The 13,224-nt window shown below is 51.3% G+C and overlaps 1 pseudogene; it reads right to left on the minus strand.

The window, feature by feature from the left end:
• LOC112551903 overlaps positions 1 to 13,224 on the minus strand; it is a 19,028-nt pseudogene that overhangs the window by 3,767 nt on the left and 2,037 nt on the right.

The raw sequence follows: 13,224 nt of genomic DNA on the forward strand, positions 1-13,224 counted from the left end.
CTGCATATTTGCAGTGTAGGCTCTAAATTTGATACCTGGAAATCCAGGTCTCAAAAACAAAACAAAACAAAAAAAATCCACAGAAAAAAGTGGCGTAGGGCACACTCCTGGAGCATGCTCTGAGGCAACCAGAAGCTAAGTCCTCCAGGGAGACACTGTGGAATCCTGCCAGAGCATCTTTATGGTGCCTCTGCTGCCCCAGCATGCTGCCTCAGTGTGCTGGGACAAACAGGAGCACTGCAAGGCTGCAATATGACCTGGCTCCAGGTGCTGTCCCTGGTAAGTAGGGACATGGGAGTAGTGGGGACTGTGTGGTTTCTGGGGGGGTTGTGGATGTGGAGTGTATGGGTGGGTGTGTGGAGGAGGATGTGGGGTATGTGGAGAGAGGGAGGGTGTGGGGGGATGTGGGGCATGTGGGTGGGTGTGTGGAGTGTGTGAGATTTGTAGGTGGGTATATGGGGTTTGTGGGGAGGGTTGTAGGTGTGGGGTTTGGGGCAAACTCCACACTCCCACACTCCCAACATCTCCCCATACCCCTAACACACCCACCCATACACCCCACACCCCCAGACACCCCCAGAAACCACACAGTCCCCCCCGACCCCAACATTCCAATTTACCAGTGACAGCACCTAGGTCCAGGGTCATGCTGCAGCCTTGCCCTGCTCCACATACCCACCCACACACCCCACATTCCCCCTATATGCACCCCATGACACACCCACCCATGAACCCTCCACACCCCCCCCCCAAAAACCGCACACCCATCCCCACATCTCTTCCCACCTCCCTCCTGCAAATCCCAGCTCCCCTCCAACATCTCACACCCTGTGTGTCCAGCTGCCAGACAAAATGGTACTCACTGGCAGGAGTTGTGGCTGCAGGGGCAGCTGGCCCCACATCCTGGCCTGGAGAAGCTCTGATTTTTCTATGATAAAAAAAAGAATCACCAAACCATATAGATATTTAGAATTTTATTTGTTATGATGATAGAAGCACCGATAGGCTTCCAAATTGTTTTAAAATTATAAATATATCAATAAAACATTGCCTAACTGGTTTTTCTGTCTGTCTCAATAGATAGATAGATAGATAGTAGCATTTTGTTTTAATCATAAAAGAACACAGATTTGGGGATATTTTAAAGAGTGAATTTGGGATTTTTTTAAATCCGAGAATTAGCAATTTTTAAACAGGGAACACCAGGATCCCTGCTGGTGAAGCTAGTGGCAGGACCCGTGCAGAGGAGCCTGCCCAGGGCTGGCACTGGGAAACCAGCTGGAGGACAAATGAAGTGGCTGACCTCCTGGCCATTTGGGGCCAGGAGGACGTACTTTGACAGTTCAAAGCTGGTCACCACAATGAACACATCTTCCAGGCAATAGCTGCCCAGATGGCAGGGCAGGGGCACACATAGCAGCAGTGCTGCATGAATGCCAACTGTGCAGCCACAGCCCACTGGCAGCTAGCCCAGAGGTGCAGATAGCTCTGCTACAGTGCCCATGACACAGCTCAGGTGGCCATGTGGGTCCTGGCCAGGTCTGGCAGATGTGCAGACATGATGCTGCAGGTCCAAGGGGATAGATGCTGTCGCAGGTGGCAGCAGGTCCCAGTCAGGCAGCAGCCCCCACTACCAGACTGCTGCAGTGGGTAGAGGGTGCAGGATTCACTCTATATCAGAAATGCTGCAGTAGTCCAGCTGGGGCAAGGGACTAGTGTCCCCATATGTCACTTGGCTGGGCCTCGGGAGCTCCTGAAAGCAAGTAGACCTGAGTTGCTTTCCAGGGTAACTTTTTATACTGATCCAGGAGGAGCTGGGCAGGGTCAGTTTGCCCCAAGTGGCTCAACTTGCTCCACACCAAAGTGCATGTTCAGCTACATGTGCTGAGGTACAAATCCGCAGCACAAATTTGTGCTGCTGCTCTTTGAGCTGCTGCAAGTGCATGTGCTTGCATGTGTGGACATGCCCTTGATGAGTAGGGACCTACTAAATTTGCAGTGGAAGTGGGCTGCACAGCAGCTCTTTTAATCTTGCAGGTACCCCCACATGCCTCCCCCCACCCACTGATTGGCAGAGGGACCCTGTTGCTCACTCCTGATCATCCGGGAGGTGAAAAGCATTATTTTAAATATGGTGCCTTTTTTTTCCTCCCAGCTGATCAGCAGCAAGCAGCAGGGCCACTGGGGCCCCTTAGCCAATCAGCAACAGGGAGGGGTGTGCGGGGGAACCTGCAAAATTACAGGAGCTGCCACACAGTCCATTTCTGCTGTGAATTCAGTAGGTTCCTACTGATGAGGAAACAGTCAATACTGTTTCTTGGGAAACTAGAATCTAAAGTTTTCTGGTGCTTCTTCAACTTATCCAGGACAAACTTTTCCATCACATCATAGTTTGTGACTATCTAGCTGTGAGGGCCAGGTAAGACATCCACGAAAGAGAGGAACATCTGGTAGAGCTAGATGGAATGAAAGAGAAATTATGTCTTTGCTACAGATCGTTCTGCTCATAGGGATTGAAGAGGCTCCAGTTGTGTATAGAAAGTTCTACTGGCCAGACTGCTGCCCATACTGATCCCCAGTGAGAGTTCATAAGATGAAAGTTGTTATCCATCATATCCATCAAGGTCAGAAACTTCCTATCTTTGTAGTCATAGCAGTTCCCGAATATGATGGAGCAGATGACACTGGAGGCAGCATAGCTCAGCAGAAAGGTGGGATCAAAGGGTATCTCTGGAAGACTGAAAATGTTGCCATGAATGAAAAAACCCACTAACCTTACTTCAAGTTTGTGGTTTTTGAGATGCAACCTCCTGCTTCATTAGTTGAGGGAGCTGAAATCGGTCTTGTGCATGAGTCAGGGAACTGCAGGAAGAGAGCTCGGTCTCTTGGTTGCATCAACTAAATGTCACCAAGAAGATATGAATTCTACCTCTGATACATAGTTCCCAGGGGAGATGTGCACCTGGGGAATCCAACTTTGGGCACGTTGTACAAATGGGTTTTCCCCATTCATACAAACATGCGCTGAGACATTCCCTGGGCACGTCTATGCTACCAAGGGAATCCGGGGCTTCCTTTTTTGCAGAGGCATGCTCTGAGGATTGTTGCACAAGATTGGACCCCAGCCTCTCCCAGGAATGGCAGGGGCCCAAGCCTGTGAGACAACAGGCAACATGTGTTTCTCCAAGTGAAGTAGATCAGCTATTCTTGGACATACCCCACAGCTGATCTCCTTCATTTGGTGACATCTGTTTAAACCCTTGATTATGTCTATTCTGAGTTCCTATGTGCTTGATTTACAGCTTTAATATTCTCTAGATGTAGCTTTGCAAATGTTATAATAATGAAACTCTCTCTGGGTGCTGCTGAGCTTCTCTGTTAGACACTGGGCTTCCCCCTGGATCTGATCCTCAGTGCTTCTCTTCTCCATCCCAACGTTCCACAGGGTAGTGAGAGCAAATCAAAGGAGCTGTTTCCACTGCTCCTCACTGCTGAAAATAACCCCCTGTGGCAGGGAGGGGGAGGAAATGATTTGGGGCACAGGATTGGAGAGCAGAAGAGACTGATTTGTAGGGCTATGTGAAACAGCACCGTTCCAATTCAACTTCCGCTTAGATGATTCGAGGTAACAGTGTTTCATCTTGAGTTTAGTTTCATTTCAAAAGCACTGTTTTGTTTTGTTTTGTTTTGTTTTGTTTTGTTTTGTTTTGTTTTGTTAAAACTGTTTTGCTGTTTCGCCGCTGTTTTGATGTTTCGCCCATAGGTTATTATGGGGAAACATAAAATGCAGCAGGCAGGCAGACTGGGGGCTCATCTGCACCACCAGGAGGGCTGTGAGGGCTGTGCCAGAGTCCTCCTGGGGCTGCGAGCCCCCAATCTGCCTGCCAGATGAGAGAAGTCAGGTGTTGCCCCCCGGGACCAGCACCGGGAAGATCAGTGCTGCGGCCGGTCCCAGGCAGCAGCACCCAACTCCTGTCATTCAGCAGGTGGATTGGGGGTTCGCACCCACAGGAGGACTCCCATGCACCCCTGGGAGGACTCCCGTGGGCCCCTGATCTGCCTGCCATCTGACAGGAGCTGAGTGCTGCTGCCTGGGGCCAACAGGGCCGGGGTAGATCAGATCGTGTGGGGACCCACCACTCTGATTCTGGGGTGGCGGAGGGTCCCCGCATGAATTGATCTGCCCCAGCCCCATACCGTAGCCAGCTCAAGGAGGGTGCGGGGCCCAGGGTAGATCAGCTCATGTAGGGACCCTCCCCCGCCCCGGGATTGGGTCGGTGGGTCCCTGCACGAGGGAAAAGGGAAAAGGGAAAAGGGAGAAGGTCCGATCTGCAGGCCCGACCCCATGTCACGGCAGGTCTGCGTCATGCCTGGGGCTCGGGTCAGGGACATCACGGAGAGGATCCCGGGCTGCATCCGGCCTGCAGACCGGTACCCCATGGTTGTCGTCCATGTGGGTACGAACGACGCGGCAAGAGGCAACCCTGAAAGGGGTGCAAAGGTAAGTAATGGGGGTCTTGCCATCAGGGCAAGGGGTGCAAAGGTAAGTAATGGGGGTCTTGCCATCAGGGCAAGGGGTGCAAAGGTAAGTAATGGGGGTCTTGCCATCAGGGCAAGGGGTGCAAAGGTAAGTAATGGGGGTCTTGCCATCAGGGCAAGGGGTGCAAAGGTAAGTAATGGGGGTCTTGCCATCAGGGCAAGGGGTGCAAAGGTAAGTAATGGGGGTCTTGCCATCAGGGCAAGGGGTGCAAAGGTAAGTAATGGGGGTCTTGCCATCAGGGCAAGGGGTGCAAAGGTAAGTAATGGGGGCCTTGCCACGAGGGCAAGGGGTGCAAAGGTAAGTAACAGGGGTCCTGATGGTCTGGCTAATCAGGGGGTGGGGGGGCACACAGTCTTGCAAGGCCTTAAATGCCTGTACACCACATATAAAAAGTTACTTGTATGTAGTATACTATAGTTACTTTTTCTTCCTGTACATTACCTCTTCACTTAAAGCCATGTTCCTTATTCTGGCATGCCTGTGGGTATCAGGGGGGGGGGTGGGACTTTATGTCAAGGAGCACTACACATCCTCTGCCAGCAGTATGGGGTCAGGGGAAGGGCGAGCTGAAGTGCTCTGGGTCAAGATCCAGGGGGGGCAAGGCGAGAGGGATTTGACGGTGGGGGTCTATTACAGACCCCCCAATCAGGAGGAGGAGCTGGACAGGGAATTTTCAGGCCAGCTTGCGGAGACACTAAAAGCAAGGGATGTAGTTGTCATGGGCGATTTTAATTACCCGGACATCTGCTGGGAGGAGCAGTCAGCCGGGACGGACCGCTCCAGGAGGTTCTTGGCCGAGTTGCAGGACCTCCACTTGATTCAGGAGGTGCACAGTCCCACCAGAGGAGATGCTCTGCTGGACCTGGTCCTGGCCGCAGGCGACGACCTGGTAAGAGGCCTCCAGGTTCTTGACCACCTGGGCAATAGTGATCATCGCGTGCTGGAATTCACCATCCAGCGTAGAGTGTCAAGGGCCCGCAGCAAGGTGGTGGCCCTAGACTTCAGGAGGGCCAACTTCAGTGAGATGAGGAGATTAGTGGGAGAGGAACTGGGGTCCTTGAGGGCAGAGGAACTCAGCGTCCAAGAGGAGTGGTCGTTCCTTAAGGAAACGATACTCGGGGCCCAAGGGGTGTCCATCCCGACAAGAAGCAAGGCGGGCAGGAGTGTCCAAAAGCCCCCCTGGCTCACCAAGGGTGTCCGGGAATGCCTGCTTGCCAAAAGGGTGGCGTACGCCCGGTGGAAGGGGGGTGTAATCTCCAAAGAGGAGTATACCTCCTCTGCTCGGGCCTGCAGGCGGGCTGTTAGGAAGGCCAAGGCGGAGATAGAGCTCGGATTAGCGTCCAGGATTAAGGATAACAAAAAGTCCTTTTTCAAATATATTGGGAGGATGAAGAAGGCGCCGGGTAATGTGGGGCCCCTGCAGGATATGCGGGGCAATCTGGTGGTTGCGTCAGAGGATAAAGCGGACCTCTTTAACCAATTCTTCACCTCCGTTTTCTTGTGCAGGGACCGGGACTTCCCTGCTGTGATAGAAGCCGGACGCGAGGGGATCGCCTTCAGACCTCAGGTTGGGGAGGACCGGGTTAGAGAGCTTCTGGAGGGGCTGGACGCGTTCAAGTCAGCGGGTCCGGATGCTCTCCACCCCAGGGTGCTGAGGGAGCTGGCTGGGGTTATTGCAGGGCCCCTGGCACGGCTCTACGAGCGATCGTGGTGCTTGGGCCAGGTGCCAGACGATTGGAAGGTAGCTAATGTGGTCCCCATCTTCAAAAAAGGGAAAAGGGAGGACCCGGGCAATTATAGGCCCGTCAGTCTTACCTCAATCCTGGGGAAGCTCTTTGAGAAGATCATCAAGGAGCACATTTGTGATGGGCCGGCATCCGAGATGATGCTCAGGGGCAATCAGCATGGATTTATTAGGGGGAGATCATGTCAGACCAACCTGATTGCCTTTTATGATCAGGTCACAAAGGCCATGGATGCAGGTGTCGCGGTGGATGTAGTCTTTCTGGACTTCAGCAAGGCCTTTGACACCGTCTCTCACCCCATCCTAATTAATAAACTAGGCGACTGTGGCATAGATGCCTACACGGTCAGATGGATTGCAGATTGGCTGAAGGGTCGCACTCAGAGGGTGGTGGTGGATGGATCATACTCGACTTGGGGGGAGGTGGGTAGTGGAGTCCCCCAGGGCTCGGTCCTGGGGCCTGCGCTGTTCAATTTCTTCATCAGCGATCTTGATGTTGGGGTGGAGAGCAACCTGTTTAAATTCGCTGATGACACCAAAATTTGGGGGGAGGTGAGCACGCTAGCAGGGAGAGAGAGATTGCAGAAGGATCTGGATAGGTTACAGGGGTGGGCAGACAGGAACAGGATGCGTTTCAATACGGACAAGTGCAGGGTGCTGCACTTGGGTAGTAGGAACCAGCAGCACACTTATAAGATGGGGAGCTCCCTACTTGAGAGCACGGAGGCGGAAAGGGATCTTGGTGTCATTATTGACTCCAAGATGAACATGGGCCGACAATGCGAGGTCATGGTTGGCAGGGCTAACCGGACCTTGTCGTGCATCCACAGGTGCATCTCGAGTAGAGCCAGGGAGGTGATCCTCCCCCTCTATGCGACGCTGGTCAGGCCGCAGCTGGAGTATTGTGTCCAGTTCTGTGCGCCCCATTTCAGGAGGGATGTGGACAACATGGAGAGGGTCCAGAGGAGGGCCACCCGCATGATCCGGGGACAACAGGGCAGACCCTACAGTGAGAGACTGCGGGACTTGAACCTATTCAGCCTCCACAAGAGAAGGCTGAGGGGGGACCTGGTGACCGTCTATAAACTCACTAGGGGGAACCAGAAGGGTTTGGGGGAGACGCTGTTTCCCCTAGCCCCTGCTGGCATAACAAGGAATAATGGGCACAAGTTGATGGAGAGGAGGTACAGATTGGACATCCGAAAAAACTACTTCACAGTTAGGGCGGCTAGGAGCTGGAACCAACTTCCAAGGGAGGTGGTGCTGGCCCCTACCCTGGGGATCTTTAAGAAGAGGCTGGATACTTACCTGGCTGGACTCATTTGAGTCCCGTTTTTGTTTTTAGGGTGAGTGGTTTTGTTTGTGTTTTTGGGTTGTTCTCCCGCCCTGGCGGGGGGTCGGGCTAGAAGATCTATTAGGTCCCTTCCGACCCTGAAACTATGAAACTATGAAACTATGATTTACCCCAGCCCCGCTGGCCCCAGGCAGCAGCACTTGGCTCCTGTCATCTGGCAGGTAGATTGGGGGCCCACCAGCACCCCCAGGACAGCTGCGGGAGCTGTGCCGGAGTCCTCCCGGGGGGGTGTGCCCCCAAGCTGCCTGCCAGGTAACAGGAGCTGAGTGCTGCCACCTGGGGCCAGTGGCAGCACCGATCTTCCCGGCGCTGGGTGCAGGCTGTGCCCAGCGCTGGTCTGTCATCTGGCAGGCAGATCGGGGGCCTGCACCCCTGGAAGGACTCTGGTACAGCCCCTGCAGCCCTCCTGGGCATGTGGGTGAGCCCCCAATTTGCCTGCCAGATGACAGGAGCCGGATGCTGCCAGCTGGGACCAGCGCTGAAGCCAGTAAGCCTGGCTTCGAAACTCAAAATTTTTCGAAACTTTCGAAACATTTCGAGTTCCCTTGTTTCGTTTCAAAGCTGTTTTGAAGGCTTTGTTTCATTTTGATTTTGCTGTTTTGAGCTTGAAATGCATCGAAACAGCTTCAAAACGAAATGGGTGAAATTTCACATAGCCTGACTGATTTGTAAACCAATCTACCTTTAAATAGCATCACTCAATACTGATACATCTGAGTCTTGAGTGTGAACAAGAGAATTAAGGACACTCTCACTTCTCTGAATCCCATTAATGTGAAACCTCGGATTATATGAATTCCTGACCTTTATGACACCAGACATGCAATGAATGACTCTTAACCTTTATGACTTGTTATATGACACCAGAAATGCAAGAAAAGCAAAAACCTGTGCATGAATGCCCGGATATATATGTATATGTGTTTATTTTGTACTAGGTTCTGCAATGTTTTATGCTTTATGTTTTATTCTAGATATATCATACATCTGAGAGTTTCACATATATGGGTCATCACAGAGGATTCAGATAAGTGACATTCACTGGATATCATGCTGGGTATTTTCTACATGCTAGAGTGGGGGCTAGAAAATTATGTAGGCCCATAAAGCAGGATTTAGGCCCAGAAACTTCAGAATGGTGATTGAAAAAGTCCAGATTTAAGCTTTTTGCCAAAGTCTGGAGATAGCTCTACTTAGGTTCTGACTAAACTGTGAGGTGCCTAAACTCACTGTGTGCCTCCCTGCCTGACCTAACAATTCTGAAGACTGTTGTACTTTTCTTTTGACAAATGCCCAGAACTGCCCCAGTCAGAGCAACTAGGTACCTAGGTCCCTTCTAGACCTTCTGGTTCAGAAACAAGTTAGAGTGGTGCTGAAGTCCCCTGAGTGGCCTGATTCAGTTGGCTCTAACCAGTAGGCTATTTTATTAAAGGTGGGCACTGCCAGTGCCAACAGCACCATCACCTCCTCCATTTTAAAACACAACCCTTCTTTGAAATGGTGGATGTGGGTATCACCCCTCAAAACAGACTCCAGAGTCAGCCCTGGATCCCAAGTGCAAGGAGCCCTTGGCTGGCAACTGTCTTTCAAGTGCTGAAATTCTAGATGAGCAGCAGTTTAGCCTCAGCCCTTCTGGGTTGTTTCACCCTAGGCAGTCTTGTCCCTGGTATGTGAGTTTTTTGGGTCCTATTTTGAGTCACCTTACTGTTACCATATGCTAGAAAAGTCACAAAGTCCTTGATCCTAGCATATAAGGCTTAAATTGCAAGCTCTTTTGGATTGGGACTTCCATTCCTCATCTCTCCTCATCCCTGCTGTTCTCTCTGAAGAGAGGATGTTCCTCCCATGTGCTCCAGTCTTGAAACAATACCTAATCCTTTGTTAAGCTTATCACCAGTTGGTAGGTGTCCTTTGGCAATGAACTCATCTTCGGAATCAGTCAGCACCTCCTTCACAGCCTAGTACCCTTGCACCACTGCGACATGCTCAGAACCAATGTGTGAAAGAATGTGTGAAATGCAAGGACATTCTAAGTAGGCACTTTGTGTTCATGTCGTAAATTGACACAACAGACAAAGGGGGTATCATTATTCCTGTTTCATGCAAGAAGTCTAGAAGTTACCTGACTTGTAGAGGAACAGGCAGCTAGCTACTCAATGAATGTTTCTCCTGTGCTTTTGAGTGCACCAGCCCTGGAATGAGGTAGTGAAGCCAGGAGATAAACCCAGCACCCAATCTCAAGATCTCTCTCAAGCACATTTGAGAGTGGTAGCAGCAGCCCCATACCTTTGCTCACCCTCTCTCCAGCAATGGCATCTAATTTACTGGTTTAGCTCACAAGAAACAGAAGCAGATGGGTGAGTCTGTGCTTCATAGATTTTAGGGGCTGGAAGGAACCTCACGAGATCATTGGGTCCATCCCCCCTGCACTTGGGCAGGAAAGACTGCTGGGGTCAGATGACCACAGCAAGGTGCACATCAAGATGTTTTTTAAAGATCTTCAGGGTAGGTGACTGTACCACCTTTGGGGGAATCTGTTCCAGATCCTTGGCACTCGAATCGTAAAGAAGTCTCTCCTTATGTTCAATCTGAAGTGATCTTCAAGCAGTTTGTGGCCATTGGTTCTTGTCTTCCCCAGGAGTGCCTTGGTGAACAGATGCTCCCTCAGGTCCTGATGTGTGCCCCTTATATACTTATAGGCTTCCACCAAGTCCCCTCTAAGTCTTCTCTTCTCCAGGCTGAACAGTCCCATGTCTCTCAGCCTCTCTTCATACGACCTGCTCTCCAGACCTCTAATCATGTGCGTGGCCCTCCTTTGGACTCTCTCAAGCTTCTCCACATCCTTCCTGAAGTGCAGTGCCCAGAACTGGATGCAGTACTCCAGCTGCAGTCTCACCAAGGCTGAGTAGAGTGGGAGACTGACATCCTTAATCTTGGCTGAGATGCATTGGCAGATGCATGCCAGTGTTTGATTCATTCTGCCAGCTACAGCACCGCATTGGTGGCTCATGTTCATTCCGTGGTCTATTATGACCCCCCAGATCTCTTTCAGTTGTGGTGCCGGCAAGTGTAATAGACTTCATAGACTTCATAGACATTAGGGGCTGGAAGGGATCTCGGGAGGTCATCAAGTCCAGCCCCCCTGCCATAGGCAGGAAGTCTGCTGGGGTCAAATAATCCCAGCAAGATAAACATCCAAACACCTTTTGAATGAATCCAGAGTAGGTGCTTGCACCACCTCTGGGGGGAGTCTTTTCCAGGGCCTGGACACTTGGACTATGAATAAGTTTTTCTTTATGTCTAGTCTAAACCGGCCTTTCAGGAGTTTATGGCCATTACACCTTGTTATCCCTTGGGGGGCCCTCGTGAACAACTGTTCTCCCAGGTCCTGGTGGATGCCCCTTATATACTTGTAGGCTGCCACCAAATCCCCCCTGAGCCTTCTCCTCTCCAGGCTGAAGAGTCCCTTGTCCCTCAGCCTCTCCTCGTAAGGCTTCCTCTCTTGGCCTTTGATCATATGGGTGGCTCTCCTTTGGACTCTCTCAAGCTTATCCACATCCCTTTTGAAGTGTGTGTGTGGGGGGGGGGCAAAACTGGACGCAGTACTCGAGCTGTGGCCTCACTAAGGCTGAGTAGAGTGGGAGGAAGATGTCCCTGGTTTTGCTCGAGATGCATTGGTGGATGCATGCCAGTGTTTGGTTTGCTCTGCTGGCCAGAGCATCACATTGATAGCTCATGTTCACCTTGTGGTCAATCAAGACCTCCAAGTCTCTTTCAGTCATGGTGCTAGCAAGCGTAGCACTGCTGAGCCTATAAGTATGCTGCTGGTTCTTCTTCCCAAGGTGGAGCACCTTGACTGAATCCTTTCATGCTGATGATGAGGAGTAAGAGGAGTCAACTGACTCAAAATGTTTTCCCTTCACTGTGGGATCATTGCCCATCATCATCATTATCACATCTGCTGCTCTACAGGATCCTACTACCACCCCCTGCAACTGAACAGCTAAGGAGGAGGAAGCAGCCTGACCTTGTAGAGAGTGCTGGATAAGTCCTTAGTTTTCAGCTACAGTGCATTCCTGAGGATGGGAAGAGAACATGGCCAACGTGGCAGCTTCCCATTTTCAGGCCTCTTTCTCCAGGTTGCAAAAAAGAAAAGGTAGGAGATACAGAGCACCAGGAAAATAGTTGTTGCTCCCAGAGGATCCATCACAGGGTGCATCAGTTATTTTGGAGTTTAATCAGGAGTGGATTTGCATGTCAGAATGCAAGGTTTATATACTGTGCAATGCCAATGCAGGTGCCAGCAGTTTGTCTAATAACAGATGTCTGTTCTCCTGGATCAATGAAGATTGACTTTTAACTAGCTAAGTTTGCTTAGTACTATTGAACTAGGAATGAACTTCTCTGAACCTTCATCTGAAGAACAAATAGAGCATTTCTACATCTCCACTGCTCAGGCTATGTTGTGTGCTGCTGGGAGAGCATGCTGTGTCTGCTTGCTGTCTTGTTCTGGGCCTGCCAAATTCCAGAAGACTGTCATGTAGATGTAGCTAAAGTGGCAGTGGGCACATGCCAATAAGCCTGAGATCAGCATTGGGACTAACCTTTGGTGCATGGTCAGCAACTGTTACCGTATGTTTCTTTTGACAATTGGTGCTTGTGGAGGGTGAGTGGAGTGGCACCGGAGCTGGGGAATTCCCACCACTTTGTGCCTTCCTGCTTGGATCCACATTGGATACAGTGCTGCCCCATCCTTCGTTCAGAGGCATGGGCTGGTGCGGTTTCCAGTGTGGAGGCATGGAAGATTACCCAGATTCAGTGTTCTCCTGTTTCTCCGTGCCCCACCCCAGTCCTGCATGCTGGGCTTGCACTGGCATGAGGCATGTGTGAGTGAGGCATGGGTTGAAGGAGGCAGTGAGGGGCACACGGACTCCCCAGGGAACGTGGTATCAACGGGTGAGTTGTGTTTTGCTTAATAAAGTGGACCAGCTATAGCAAGAGGTGTCTGGTCACACCTAGTTCTCCTTGGTTTCATAGAATCATAGAATCATAGAAGTAGGGTCGGAAGGGGCCTTGTAGATCTTCAAATCCGACCCCCTGTCTGGGCAGGGGGAAAACCGGGCTCAAATGACCCCAGTCAGGTAGGCATCAAGCCTCTTCTTAAAGACCCCCAGGGTAGGAGCCAGCACCACTTCCCTTGGAAGTTGGTTCCAGATCCTAGCCGCCCTGACTGTGAAGTAGTTCTTACGGATGTCTAATCTAAACCTACTCTCCAACAACTTGTGGCCGTTATTCCTTGTTATCCTGGGGGGCACTAGGGGAAACAAGGTCTCCCCCAAACCCTTCTGGTCCCCCCTAGTGAGTTTATAGACGGTCACCAGGTCCCCCCTCAGCCTTCTCTTGTGAAGGCTGAACAGGTTCAGGTCCCATAGCCTCTCATTGTAGGGTCTGCCCTGCTGTCCACGGATCATGCGGATGGCCCTCCCTGGACCCTCTCAATGTTGTCCACATCCCTCTTGAAGTGGGGTGTCCAGAACTGGACACAGTACTCCAGCTGTGGCCTGACCAGTGTCGCGTAGAGGGGGA

Source organism: Alligator sinensis, unplaced genomic scaffold (genome assembly GCF_000455745.1).
Source record: "Alligator sinensis unplaced genomic scaffold, ASM45574v1 scaffold264_1, whole genome shotgun sequence".
Classification (NCBI taxonomy): Eukaryota; Metazoa; Chordata; order Crocodylia; family Alligatoridae; genus Alligator; species Alligator sinensis.